Consider the following 13705-nt stretch of genomic DNA (forward strand, 5'->3'; position numbering starts at 1 on the left):
ATTGTTGATTTAAAAAGTAATTGATTGTTAGAAATGATAATGGGCAACGTAATCCACGTAATGTAAGACGGCGAATTAAACGAACTCGCAACATGGCAAACGCTACCAGCGCATCGCACAGTGTTTTGAGGAACAGACCTTCCACGTGGCACGTCACGTGGTCAGAGCATCGAGTCCCGTCGCTACTGTTGCCTGGCTTTCGAGATGCGAGTTTGAAGCATCTCCTTCATGAGGCTTGGTCAACATCGAAATTTACGGAGCCCGAACGCTGCGAGAGCGCTAACCACTCTGGCAAGTCGCGAAATAAAAAGTGTCGGTCCTTGTAGGTTAGAGTATAGTGGTTCACTGTCTTCCACAAACGTTGTTGCTGGTGCCTGGTTTTTTTTATCTTAAACTGTAGGTCCTGACCCTATTAAGCTAACGTATAATAAAATGGAAACAATTTGATTTATATGCATGAGTGGATGTACAGTCCCGGACAGTTCTATGTTGTAACGATACCATTGAAAGTCAGTGGTATCGTTACAATCCGGAATTGTCCGTGACTGTACCTAATTTGTTACTGTGTATTGCCTGGCGTTCTCGTTAATCGACGCGGTTAAATATGCAAAAGTTAATAACGCCACCGCCGCGCGCGGGGGAAATCACCTGGATTGGTGGGGACTTGTCCCCCCCTTTCAATTCGGCAATTGCGGCAGAGCGATTTCTTGTACCCCTTTCTCGGCAGGAAAATTCCTAGCTGGGCAGGACGTCCTTGGAATAGAGACACCGTCCCACGGGACATCCTCTTGACTTTTCGAATGAATAAACCTACGCGCCCATTCACGAGAAGAATTCTAAAAGGGCGACCACCATCTAATATCTGCGCGCGCATGTACAGGGTGGTTCAGAAAGATTCGCCAAATTTGCAGTCGTTTCTCTAGATGGCGGTACTTCCAACTAAAGCTTGAGACCCGGAGGAACGCGACAAGAGAACTCGACGAACGGCGTCTCAATGGGCGTTAAGCTGCAAGATAACCTGCAGACTTCTGGCACGTCCCGCTTGTGTTTCCCACGCCATTTGATTTCAATAGAAGCAGACAAAAGAAGTTTTGTGTCTATAAACCCTGTCCCAACTATCTCTGGAGCAAGGTCGCGCATTACGACAGAGAAGAGGGGAAATCGAGTTAAATAAACTAAATCAATCATTCAATCTATCTGAAGTGATACATTACCGGTTGCTGACTGCAGCCATTACCTCGCTTTTACTCCTAGCTTAACCGGCGTTTCTGTTGGTGCAACAGATAATCAGCTGATTCGTGGGTTAACTCTGAGTGTACTCTTACTCGCGAGTAAATCGACGTTGGTGCAAACGGGCACCAGAGAGTGCAGGGAACCACGATCACACAGCTGAGGCGTTCAGGCTTCAGCAGTCGGACGTACTTTCGCACCAAGGTTCGATCGAACCGGCGCGGTACCATTTCGACCCTATAAATTTACTGAACGAAAGAAAGTAATTTTATCTTCTCATTGTTGTTAGTAAGATGTGTAACAATAACGTACAGGTTTTAGAAATACAAGTTAACATTTGAGTGATGATTTGATGAATGGACACTCGTAAACATCCGTGCCCAGGCCGGGATTCGAATCCCCGAACCTTGGCGTCGTAGTGCGATGCGCTAACCACTCCGCCACGGGGCCTTCACTCGACACAAACATGGAGACGGACATTGTCTTTAGTTGTTTCTGAGTGTTCTTGATATTATCAGTAGTAGAGGGTATTTCAAGCCCAATGTTATTTGCATCCTTGTTTGTTAAAACAAAAACTCCCCCTCTGAATTTTTTTCTGGGGATTTTTAAGGACAAGACTGTTGGTTGGGGAAATCCCCCCTCTCTTCTCACGATTTCACACTCTTGACGAGATTGTTTATTTCTTGCTATTGCCGTTCCCGGTTGCTTGCCTTCGTCCACTTCTTATCAGGTCGCTTTGTTTATGTTGAACGTTTTGCGGTTGCCAGGTACCAGCAACTCCCCCTTCCCCCAAGCCTCGGGCTTGAACTTGCCGCCGAATGACCTCCCCCTGCTCTCGGCGCTAACGCTTCATTACTACGCTGTTGTAATCTCGATCGATTCAATTGCTCCCAAATTTGCCATGGCAGGTGAGGCCTTCACTGTGTTAGGCCAGTTTTAGAATAGAATAGAATTTTTATTTTCTACTGAGCGAGGTTCAGCCTAGTATTTGTAGGATACTGTTTCCCTTTTTGAACAACAACAACACTTTCTCGGGCACTTAGGGTATCGGAGCGAGTAAGCTCCCACCAGACAAGAATTAGGACATAGCTAGGAAACATAATTTTCCATTTTTTTTTATTTGATATATTTTTCAATTTTCGTCCCCCCACCCTTCAACAAGTTCTGATTTTCAAAACATTTACTCACCATCAAACGATAAAAAAATAATTGCTTAGCGTCTAGCTAAAAGGGCCAGCCTCGTATTAATTAAAAGTATATTTATATTTCGAGTTTGATAGCATTTAGGACTTAACGTGTGTGTTATTTACATATCTCAGAAGAGTTTCATTGCTTTCTTAAACTCCCAAGTTAAAGCCATGAGTTAATTGAATTTGTATTGCAAATCACGATAAATATATCGTGTAAATAGTTTGTTCTTGCCAACACTGACGTGGTGGATGAGGCAAACAACCACCAGCTGTTCAACAAATTCCAGCCTTCCCCGGTGCCCAGGACACTGTTTTAACCTCTAGATATGGGCGTTTCTTTGATTGTCACTTTTTCAGTTTAGGCTAATCGTCATGATTAAGCGAGACAGCAGACGTAATTTATGGAAAATATATAGCACATTTTCTATAAGATACAGCCAAACATTTCTCTTCGGGTTATTGTACAGTGAGGAGGAATGAGGACATGATATAATGGGTGATGGGGCAAACTCAATTCTACGTAAATCTATGGCTGGTATCTCGTTATGCTTACTATTCGTCAACTGAGGCTGGCACAGTCAAGAATTTTGTCACGGTGGAAAGTATGAAAATAGCTGTATACTAATTTCAGGGGAAATTTGTTGTGCATAGTACAATGATACTGAGGGGCAGTTGTCTTTGTTAGCAAATTTATAAATTGCGAGATGCGTAGAAGGTCAAATGATTTCCAGTAAGTGGTGACCAGTTACAGGCGTCACGTGTGTATTGACTCCAAATGAGGTGACGAAGATTTGGGCTCTCTGTGTACAGGGAGGGAAGTGGAACTTGTTGAGCGGGAGAAACATTGGATCGATACACGCACCATGCTAGCTGAGTTTATGTGGCAAGCAGGAATCGATATTTTGTCATCGCCGCTTGCCTTAGTGGAAGCAGAAATGTGAACTCTTTTTAAGTTTGGTTCGTGTTCTGTTTATGAGCCACGAATAACGTGTTTTTGCTTCTTGTCTCTGCAATTATTGGGCGAATTGACTTCCGCGTTAAAGTTCGGGAAATGTAGCAAGACAGGTGTAGTAGGCCGGGTGCTTCCGGAGCTCTCAACATTTGAGATTGTGAATGCGATGTTGATAGGAGCATCCAGCGCGCTCAACATTTGAGAGCATGGCTGTGACGACGTTGAGTGCGTCCAGTGCGCACATTTCCGGTCAGGGTTGAATGAAGAATCGAGGACTGTACCTTGAGTCCACGAGTGGATTTTTACCCGATTTGCTTCGATATATAACTCCCAAACTCCTTACGTGGAACAAGTTTTAGATAATTTTTTCTTCTGAGCATTTATTGAGAAGAAAACTGACGCAATATTAGGAAAACAGGAATACCTTTGCACTGATTACACAGTTCTGTATGGGATTAGGATTTTCTGGATCATTTAGTGTAGAAATGGATTAAACCACGGAAGGTACTTAATTCATTCTTTTAAAACAAATTGCCAAGAGAATGATGGAAAATTGCGTCAGAATAGTTTCCCTGCGTGTTAATCACACAGGGTATGTGTAAGTGTATGTACACATACGGCATGGACGTAAATCGTATTCCGTGTGTCAGTCACATGTTATGCCGAGTAACAATAGTTACTCATGCGAGGCATTACCTTTAATGGAAGTGAAATGCATTCTCGCGAGAAATTATTGGAAGTGTACTGGATACAATAAAGATTGGACACCCCTGGCTTATCCAGTGTGTGTTCGCCTCTGAGTGATGCGACATTTAAAAGTGTTGAATATAAACAACACTTTTTTTATGTTCAAGATGACAATTCTATGATGGTTATGAATTAAGCTAAAGGTATTTATTTGCTTGGAGATTGTTATTTAGAGATTGCGCGTGAATGTGGATTCAAAGATGCATGGTATTTAATTTGAGTTTCAAGGAATTTTTCTGAGTGTAAATGAAGAATGAATTTGATATATTGATATTGTTATTATCTGCTTCAGTGTTTTTCTTAAGTGTAGAGTACAGTGTTGATGGAAATTATACAGGGTGTCCGGATTAGAATGCCCTAATTTGAAATTGTAGAATGAGCATATGAGAGCATTTTGTTTCGTATGCTACGTGGTACATGGTAGCATAACTAAAAGGAACGTGATCTTTTTGTACTCCAGGAAGTGAAATAATTTGAAGTAATGATTTGTCTTAAATCTCAGTTAGCAACCAATACTGTAGTGGGTATTCCAAGGACATGATGTATTCAACCAAAGTGGGAGTTTGGAGCAGCTTCGTGAAAGGATGACAGTTGCCATTGGGACATGCTGCAGGCAACCTGGCGGGAAATCTAGTATCGGGTTGGGACATCTTCCGTGCGACTCCTGTGGCGTAGGTAGAAATGTACTAATCACTACTTTGGCCACAGAAACTTTGTATATTCATTGATGTATTATTCATTTGGATACATGAAATACACAAGGAGTTACAGACAGTTGCCATTATAATTGGGACACACTGTACGACACTTATCCATTTCCCTGTTGTTTATATCTCCAGCTCTGACGACGCCTCGGTGTATGCGCATTACCTTGTTAAGGCCAGGGAACATGGAATCCTGTGTTCGACCCTCGCACAGGTGTGGCTCGAGATAAATAAGAGAAGTAAACCACCTTCATGCAGTTTAAGTGTACCGCTGTCAGTGATTTTGAAGCCCCGGTTGTATGCAAATCAGACGAAAGCGCTACGCCGTGAAGTTGGAAAAGAACAGTTCCGTGGCAGCGAAAGGGGGTGGGGGCGAGAAACCCAGCAAGTGTTGAATAGAAACGCGAGATGTTTTGCGGGCGTTTACGGTAGACGGAGTAAAGTTTGTGGTAGTCTCATCGTGCCTGTTCTGAACTCCCACATTTGCGGAGCCTCCCGACCAGTGATGCCACACAAAGGGAATTTTTTCCTTTTTTAAGGGAAATTCCTAAGAGGGAAAAGGGAATTTCGATGAAAAATACCAAAATGTCGGGGAAATTTGAATCCATCCGACTCAATATTATGTTCAGATTATGTTAAGTTCTAGTTTCATATGTCCACATCTTTTTGTTCCTTCATTATTTCTACTCCTTGGAGTATGGTATAAGCCTCTACACACACACACACACACACACACACACACACACACACACACACACACACACACACACACACACACACACACACACATACGTGTAAACGTGGTCTTATAAGGCCCGAGTGAGTGTACATATGTTGTTGGAACCACTATAATTTGATAAATTAGCAAAATCAAATTCATTTTAAAATGTCGAGACCATGCATGTGATTACAAATACCACCGTGGTTTTTGAAAATTATCATTTATGCAGTTTTCCTGACGAAAAAATGGTTACTATTCTTGTTGGAACCTGGTACCAATATCACCTGTCTGATTTACGTGTTGTAATTTTTAATACAATTGCATCCGTTGTGGGTACCGATCAATATTGCACAAACCGTCCAACCAATCACAATTCTTGTAGGTCACATGATTTCTTCCTGTGTGTAAGCAGCTACGTGCCATACCGAATTCGGCAATAGTTGTGAAATGCGCTTTACGGCGTCAATTGAGAGCGCGTAGCTTGCGCGTCTCTGTCTCGGCACAGAGCATTAGGAAGGGGAGGGGGGGAAAGAGTTCCTCTCGCGGGAAGGGCGCAGTTGAGGAAGGGCGCAGTCAGACTGCTGCGCAGTCAGTGGCGTACTGAAGGAGTTTTTGCCTCACTGTGGAATTGAGATAATAATCACATTTACCCTAATCGCTTACTCTTAATTTTTACTTTGCATACTTTTTTGTGTTGTTTGAAGATTTCAGAAATCAAAGCAGACTTGTGCGGCCTATCATGCCGCAACGGTGTGAACTTTATTGGCACGCTACCAAGCGAAACGCAATAGGTAACAAGCGACAAGAGATACGTATCTTGGAAGTGAACCCTCAGTAATCAATTCGACCTTTCGCATCGATGCGACAGGGAAAGCTGCACATGTCGCTTTCCGCTCGATGCATTAGGTTTTTCGCTCATTAGCGGTGAATTTCTTGCTTTAGATTGAAGTCGCCAGTGTTCATGGGCGCCCGGAAGGGGGGCAAGGGGGGGGGGGGGCGTGCCCCCCCTGGAAAATGAAAATCAACCAAAAATTATATATTTCACACATATAATTTCATTTCAGCCACAATAATATGTGTTAATGCACGAACATGATAAATTCAAATTTAAGCAATATTTTTTTAGAGAACATTGGGGAAAATGTGGCTTAGTTGCCCCCTGGAAAAAAATACCTTCCTTGCCCCTCCCTGGAAAAAATCCTGCTGACGTTCATGCCAGTGTTGCCTGTCGATTGTCGTCTGCCACTTGTCGCTTCGATCTGAAGTCTCCTTGAAGGGGGTCAGGGGAAGAATTCTGACGGAGGCGACAAGCGACAGTGTGCTTCCACATCGTTAAGAGACACGGGTCCCTTTTGTCTTGTAGACTAAAACATTCACCGCCCGTGCACGACAACAAGTGGAGGCGTCACGGTGCACAACATTGATAAAATAGCCAGTTTGAGTGACACAACCAAGCGACATGCAATATTTGCAGCTTACCTTGCTTTATCAGTTCAAAACGTTGCATTGATTACCGAGGCTTGTCGCTTTACGCTTCGGTCTGGAATCTGCTTAAACGGCATAAACGGCAGGCGACTGGCGACATGGAGATTTTATACCAAAGCGACGGTATTAACAAAACTGGCCAATCAGAGCGACACGCAAGCTACAAGCGACACCTGCATCCTGTCGTGTCGCTTCTGTTAGAAAGGTTCAATTCATTACTGCTGGTTCGCTTCCAAGGGACACGTGTTGGTTCGTGTGTAATCTCCCTTACAAAGCATAAAAGCTGCAAACGACAGACGACAAGTGAGACGACAAGCGACACGGAGAATTCACACTAAAGCTGCAAGCGGGAAGCGACACTAGCACAGTTAGTTTAAATTCAAACATTCACCTCGCATGAGCTAACAAGAGCACGAGGTGACAGGATGCACGCTATTGAGAAAACTGCCTAATCAGACCGACACGTGCAGCTTGTCCTGTCGCTTTGATACGAAAGGTTGCATTTATTTCTGAATGCTGGTTTGCAAGTGAAGCGTGTCATGAGCAGCTTCTCTCTGAAAGCTACACCAAGCCATTGTTTTATTGAATTCTCCTCAGGAAAGGAAGAGAATGCTTATACAAATATAGTCTCCGTAGATCATTTACGAAGCCACTCGTTGTATTTGAAACTCTATTTTCTGTGCACACTCAGCGTGCACTTTAATCTACTGAAGCGGCCTTAACAAATTATTCGCTGGAACTAGGATCTCACTTTCCTCATCGTTGTGAAGGGTCACTCGCAATAGAATTGTTACGATTTTATCTCTCTGGGTGAGAACAGAGTTTGGAGACTATAGTCCACAAAAAATTTACTTCTTCTGTTGGAGTTATTAGATTGGGGGTGGAGGGTGGTGCTTCAGATAGCTGTTCCATGTAGACTGTACATTTGAACAAAAGGAGCAAAGGAAAAGTAACTTATTTAATTTCTTTGTAAAATGAATTAAGTGTTAATTTACCAGAAGTCCAGTACAGTAAAACTATCCAAGTATATAATGGTGTGAGTCTTAATCGACATTTTAATTAAACCTTTCGTCCCAAACTGATTCAAAATTGAATAAAGCAGTGGTTCCCAAAGTGTGCTCCGCGGCGCCCCGGGGTGTGATATTTTCACTGAAATGCCACTTACTTGTTAGTCTACAGATGGTTTTAGATATGATTGTTTCATACATTTGCTTATTTAGTCCTTTTTACGTAAACAATGTTTCTGAATTTGAAATATGTGCTTAATTTTTAACTTAAGGCAAGCAACCTAACAACACTAACTTAGCGTTGCAAGTTTTAGATAGGCCTATGCCTACATTCTGACTTGGGCGCCGCGGAAAAAATTTGAAACTACAAAGTTTGGGATCCCCTGAAATGGAGTATAATTTTAATAATGAATGATTGACGTATAAACTTGATTTGAAGCGTACAGAAATGTTTGTTTCGCGAATGGAGCGGACAAGAAAATGTTTTATAAATCTCATTCCTTGCAACCACCCATTCACAGTAACTGTTGATTACCTGACCTCTACTTCCACGTCACCCATGAAGTTTGCTAGTGTTTCTTTGCGTCCTAGCACAAGCATTTCGTTTTCGCGCCTTTTTTACCGGACGCCCGGTCCTTTCTTACTTCGGTAGTTCTTCTCGCAGTCAAGTAGGAGGGGTACGAGTTCCACCTAAGGCCTCCCCGATGGCCCTGTCGACCTCCTTGGCGGAGTGGTTAGCACAGCGCGCTACGACGCCAGGGGTTCCGGGTTCAAGTCCCGGGTAAGGCACGGGTATTTGTGTTTGTCCAAATGAGAAAAACTGAAAATTGAGAATAACCGAGAAATGAAAATCTTGAGATTATAATGAAAAAAGGGGGATACTTCTGGTTAGGGGTATTCCTTTAAAAAAATGGCGTAGTGGTTCCTTCGTCGCCTTGTAATCAAGGGGTCCCAGGTTCGATACCTGGTGGAGGCACTTCGTGGTTTGGATTCCACTTTAAACTGTAGGTCCAGTCCCGATTAGCCTTACTGTGCATATAGCGGACTTAAAACACCAACTCAAACAAACGAGTTCCACCTGCACCAAAAGCAAGCATACAGTCAAGAAGTTTAAATATCATACGTCTTCAGGATAAAAAATAACCCTTTTTACCACCTTGCTACCTCCATATCACAAACACGTCACCCTTGCAATACGCAACCACGATTAAGAAAGAGAAAAGAACCAACGTTCTCGAGGCCGAGTTGGGAGAAGTATATTATGGTAAATAATCATATCGTACAGTCACGGACACTTCTTTGTTGTAGCAACACTATTAACTTTCAAGGGAATCATTACTACCCAGAAGTGTCCGTGACAGCACAACCCTAATCTGATGCTGTGTTACATTTTTTGGAATGTCGACTAAAAAACTCTCATAACATGTCGCAATAAAACAAGTGGCTTCACCAAAGTGAGGTAGAGACGAACACACCATTATTCTGCACTGTTATCTCAAGAGTCCGATATTAGCAACATAGGGAGACATTTCTTAGTCACAAGAAATGCTTTCAATTAATTACTTATAAAAAGTAGACGGTGTCGTCTTGGCAGAACATACTGACTCAAATACAAAAGCACAAGAAGCTAACTGTCTCCATTATATACGGTCTAGTTTTATTATTGTGTGTAGTTTTACCAACTAACCTTGAAAGAGACAGTTTGGATCGACGTACACACGGAACATTTTCAACCAATGGCAGCAAAAAACATGTCGCTACTAATACATAGCGACGTGGTGCCACAAACCTACCAGCATACAATGAACAATCTCTATTTTATAGTGGTATTTTAAGACTTTTAATTTTAATGTCGTTGGAAAGGTGTAGAGTTCTTAATACAAAAATACTAATAAATAATATGAATGTGAAACATGCAAGGGTAAAGTAAAGTGCATTACAGGTTTGCATGGATGTAGTTGTAAGGAGCCACATATTATATCACTCTTAATGTCCCAATATTTTGGAACATTTCTTGATTTAGGGCAATTATTTGGAAAATATTGACCGCCGACGAAGCTGCTATGCCTGCAGTCATCTGTAGAAGACACAGAAAATCTCAGTCCGGATACGAGTGCATCAGCTCAATCTATGGCGTAAACTCGTTCTGACTCTTGTAATTGTTATTCGGTCCAGATTTGAAAGCACCACTGATGCAAGGCCTCTTGTTGAGTGAGCATGTCATCCGTTTCTTTTCCTCCCTCCTAATTTATGATGGCGGGCCTCACGCAAAAAGTGCATAATTTTAAAGAGTTGGAAGTTTCATGAACGTTTACTACACCCTATCTGAGAAATGATGACTACAATGACAGAAATATATTAATGTTGCAACAAAGTTATCATTGAGAAATTACAACATCTTGTAACTTGGATATCTAGAAAAGTATTACAAGAAAGTTTGAACATTGTATTTTTGACTTCATTAAAACGTGATGAAAATGTAGGAACATTTTTATTAGATTCTCGTGTTTACAGTCAAAAATACAATTAATACCTGCTATTTAAAATATTCTGGCACAATACCGTCTCCCCGATGGTTCAGTGGTAGCGTCGTCGCCTTGTAATCAAGGGGTCTTAAGAAATCTTGTTAATAATAAGTTGATAGGATTATTTGTGTGTAAAATATTTGTGTTTCACATAAGAAAGTGGAAAAAAAAACTGTACTGTTTGATCGGGGAAGCAGACTTTTCCGTTGCAGCTATAAGGGATTAAGGGATTAGCGAGCTAGCGATAAGTAGGTCAGTGGTACAAACATGGTTCGAACGTCGATCTCTCCTTCTCAGGACGAAACAGCCGAAATAGGCTGGAATAAAATACTTGAATGCTGCTGCAAATAACTTTGTTATGAGGGGACAATAGAATGTAGTTTTTGTAAAAAGTTGTACCATAAATCTTGCGCGAGAATGAGCGAAGAAGAATTTACGAAATTTGAGTTGCATAGAAGAATGTTTTTCTTCCAAGATATGCTACACGCTGTTAGAAAAGGAAAAGTAAAAGTGCACAGGGTGTTCAAAAATTAACTGACGAGAATAAAGAGAGCGTTAGCCTCGCGACACTTTTATTATTTATGAAGCAGAGTAGAGAAGACGATAGGCAAGAGCAGCTTAAATTTAGAGAAGAGGATAGCTTTGGCTGCAAGTCGTCTCACTCTTCTGGCTTTAACTTTAGAAAGATCTGACCATTAAAATTTCGAGACAGCAGGGGAGACATAGTTTTCATTATTATTATAATGGTTGATTCTACATTCTTAATTTTTTGTGGACGCATTTGGAGGTGTTCATGCACCACTGGCAACCCCCGTGCTCACTCCTATGCCCTCACATATCACTTTTAATTTGCTTCATATGTACAAGATGTTGTTTGAAAGTGTGTTAATATCGGGTGTCTAATAGAGCAAAGAAAATAAATTTTACACTGTTACTCTTCTTTGTACTCATAATATATATATATATATAGAGGTTACTGGTACACCCTTTTGGCGTAGTGGTAACGTCGTCGCCTTGTAATCAAGGGGTCCCGGGGGGTTCGATAAAACGTTTAGTCAGAAAACGGTTCGGATTCCAGTTTAAACTGTAGGTCTAGTCCCGATTAACTAATCTGTAAGTAAAGTGGACTTAAACACGAACTCGATCATTCTATCAATTTGTTTATTGAAAGGTTCTATTCGGAAAAGAAACAAAGCGTTTTCGTTACTTACGAAAAATTATCCAACTTTAACCAACAGAATTATAATCGAGACGTTGTTTTATATATCTCGGTTATGACTGCCTGGAAAAGTTAAAGTACGTAATGATTGTTAAACGTCGGTCGACTCATTTTCTTAGCACAATAAATTCGGCTTCGAATTCCTATGTCGATTTCATCTGTCGTATGTGGCAAATAAGTAATTAATTAGAACCATATATATATATATATATATATATATATATATATATATATATATAAAGATACAATAAACATATCATTTTGGGGGCAGGGGGTAGCTACAGACTGCATTTACGCACAGTATCGGTCAGTATTATAAAACAAAGATTGGTAATTGCTTTGGTAATATATCAAGAGGTTGATTTCTGGTTAAATATTTTTTTACTATTTCGGTGTTGTTAATTTTATCGGAAGAGAAAATTCTTTCACTCCGCAGAAGAGAAATCATGTATTAATTTCCGAATCATAATCACCATTTTATATCATATGCATATCATTAACATTCTTCTGTTAAGCCTTGCATGTATCCTGCAGCGAACGACGGAAACCTGTCAAAATACTTCATGGCAACCAAAGCAGTGGGACAAAGGCCACGACTGTAGAAATGCATGTTCCAACGAACGTCTATTTCAGGCGCCAAACAGTCGGGAGTTGTCTCGCTGAGAGCTCGAGTTTCGGTTTCGCTTGTAAGTGAGTGAACACTTAGGCTATATTCACAAGCAACAGTGGAGTGTGCATGGGGGCAATTAGTTGGGAATACAGTACTCCTAATATGCTTCAAGTTCGCTGTAAAATTAACTTCAACTGCAAATAAAGATGGCGAAATGGTGTAAATGTTGTCTGCTATCGTAATTGTCCCCAATGACGTAGTGGTAACGATATCACATATAATGATTTGGTCCGGCGTTCGATCACCATTAGAGCCTCAGCGGCTGTTTCCATTGGATGATATTCAGCCAACAACGTCCCCCACAATTATGTACGCGAAATCACACCCATTGCAATGATTCCGACAAACGTTTCGGAGCGTGTTGTAAACACTCTTGAAGGTGCAAATATAACGATTATATTCTAAATGTAGTCATGCATTTTGTTTAGTCTCTTAACAGTGGGGCGTTACCCCCACACCCCCTATACGCCTTCATGGCGTAGTGCTAAGCACTTTACCTTTCTTTTACCTCTTAACAATGACCATACTATCTATCAGACTAGATAAAACGATGTGTAGGGCTTCACACACCCTTCAATCGCGGCTAATTTGGAGGTGATGGTAATGTGATGTGAACAAGAAAAAGCATTGATTCAATATTAACATATTATTTTGAGGTTTAGAGAATGATAAAATATGTGTAAAACTCGTGCAATTGGTTCTCTTTTTTTCAATGATGATAATTTTGCAATTATTATAATTATTACATAACTGCACCTAATATAAACTACAAAGGAAGAAATTATTCACTAGAAAATAGTTTCTTGAATTTTAATGTTAAAAAATATCAATATCTATTCATGTCACTGATTAGGAATGACCTACTAAGAGCACAGACTGTCATGAATGACTAGCATGTGAGTCAACATGTGAAAACACCGTTACGAGTAGAACCCAGTACACAGAGCCCTTGGTAGCAGCAGATTTTTCATTTATCCTTTAGAAAAGTTCAAGTTGCTGCCTCTCATGTACTAGTACATGCATGCTACATATTGAGGACAAAGAGATGAAAACAATTCTCCCCTCTTCCTTTGTTGCTACTAGCGTTTTAGGTGAGAATATTTACGTTTTGAACGCAGAGTTTCCCCTCTCCCCTTGTATGAATAATGCGGCGAATTCAGCAGTCTTTCAACAACCATCCCTCCACCCTCTGTGATGTCTCATACTTACACTATATATAACCTTCAAGTACATTAACTTGACATTTGTGTGAAAA

The 13705-nt window shown here is 41.0% G+C and overlaps 1 protein-coding gene across 17 annotated transcripts in view; it reads left to right on the forward strand.

Annotated features, from left to right (window-relative positions):
- Positions 1-13705, forward strand: part of heph (polypyrimidine tract-binding protein 1 heph) — a 1248713-nt gene that overhangs the window by 959513 nt on the left and 275495 nt on the right. The gene's annotated exons all lie outside the window — the stretch shown is intronic.

This window comes from Lepisma saccharinum, chromosome 26 (genome assembly GCF_977018435.1).
Source record: "Lepisma saccharinum chromosome 26, izLepSacc3.1, whole genome shotgun sequence".
NCBI classification, from domain to species: Eukaryota; Metazoa; Arthropoda; class Insecta; order Zygentoma; family Lepismatidae; genus Lepisma; species Lepisma saccharinum.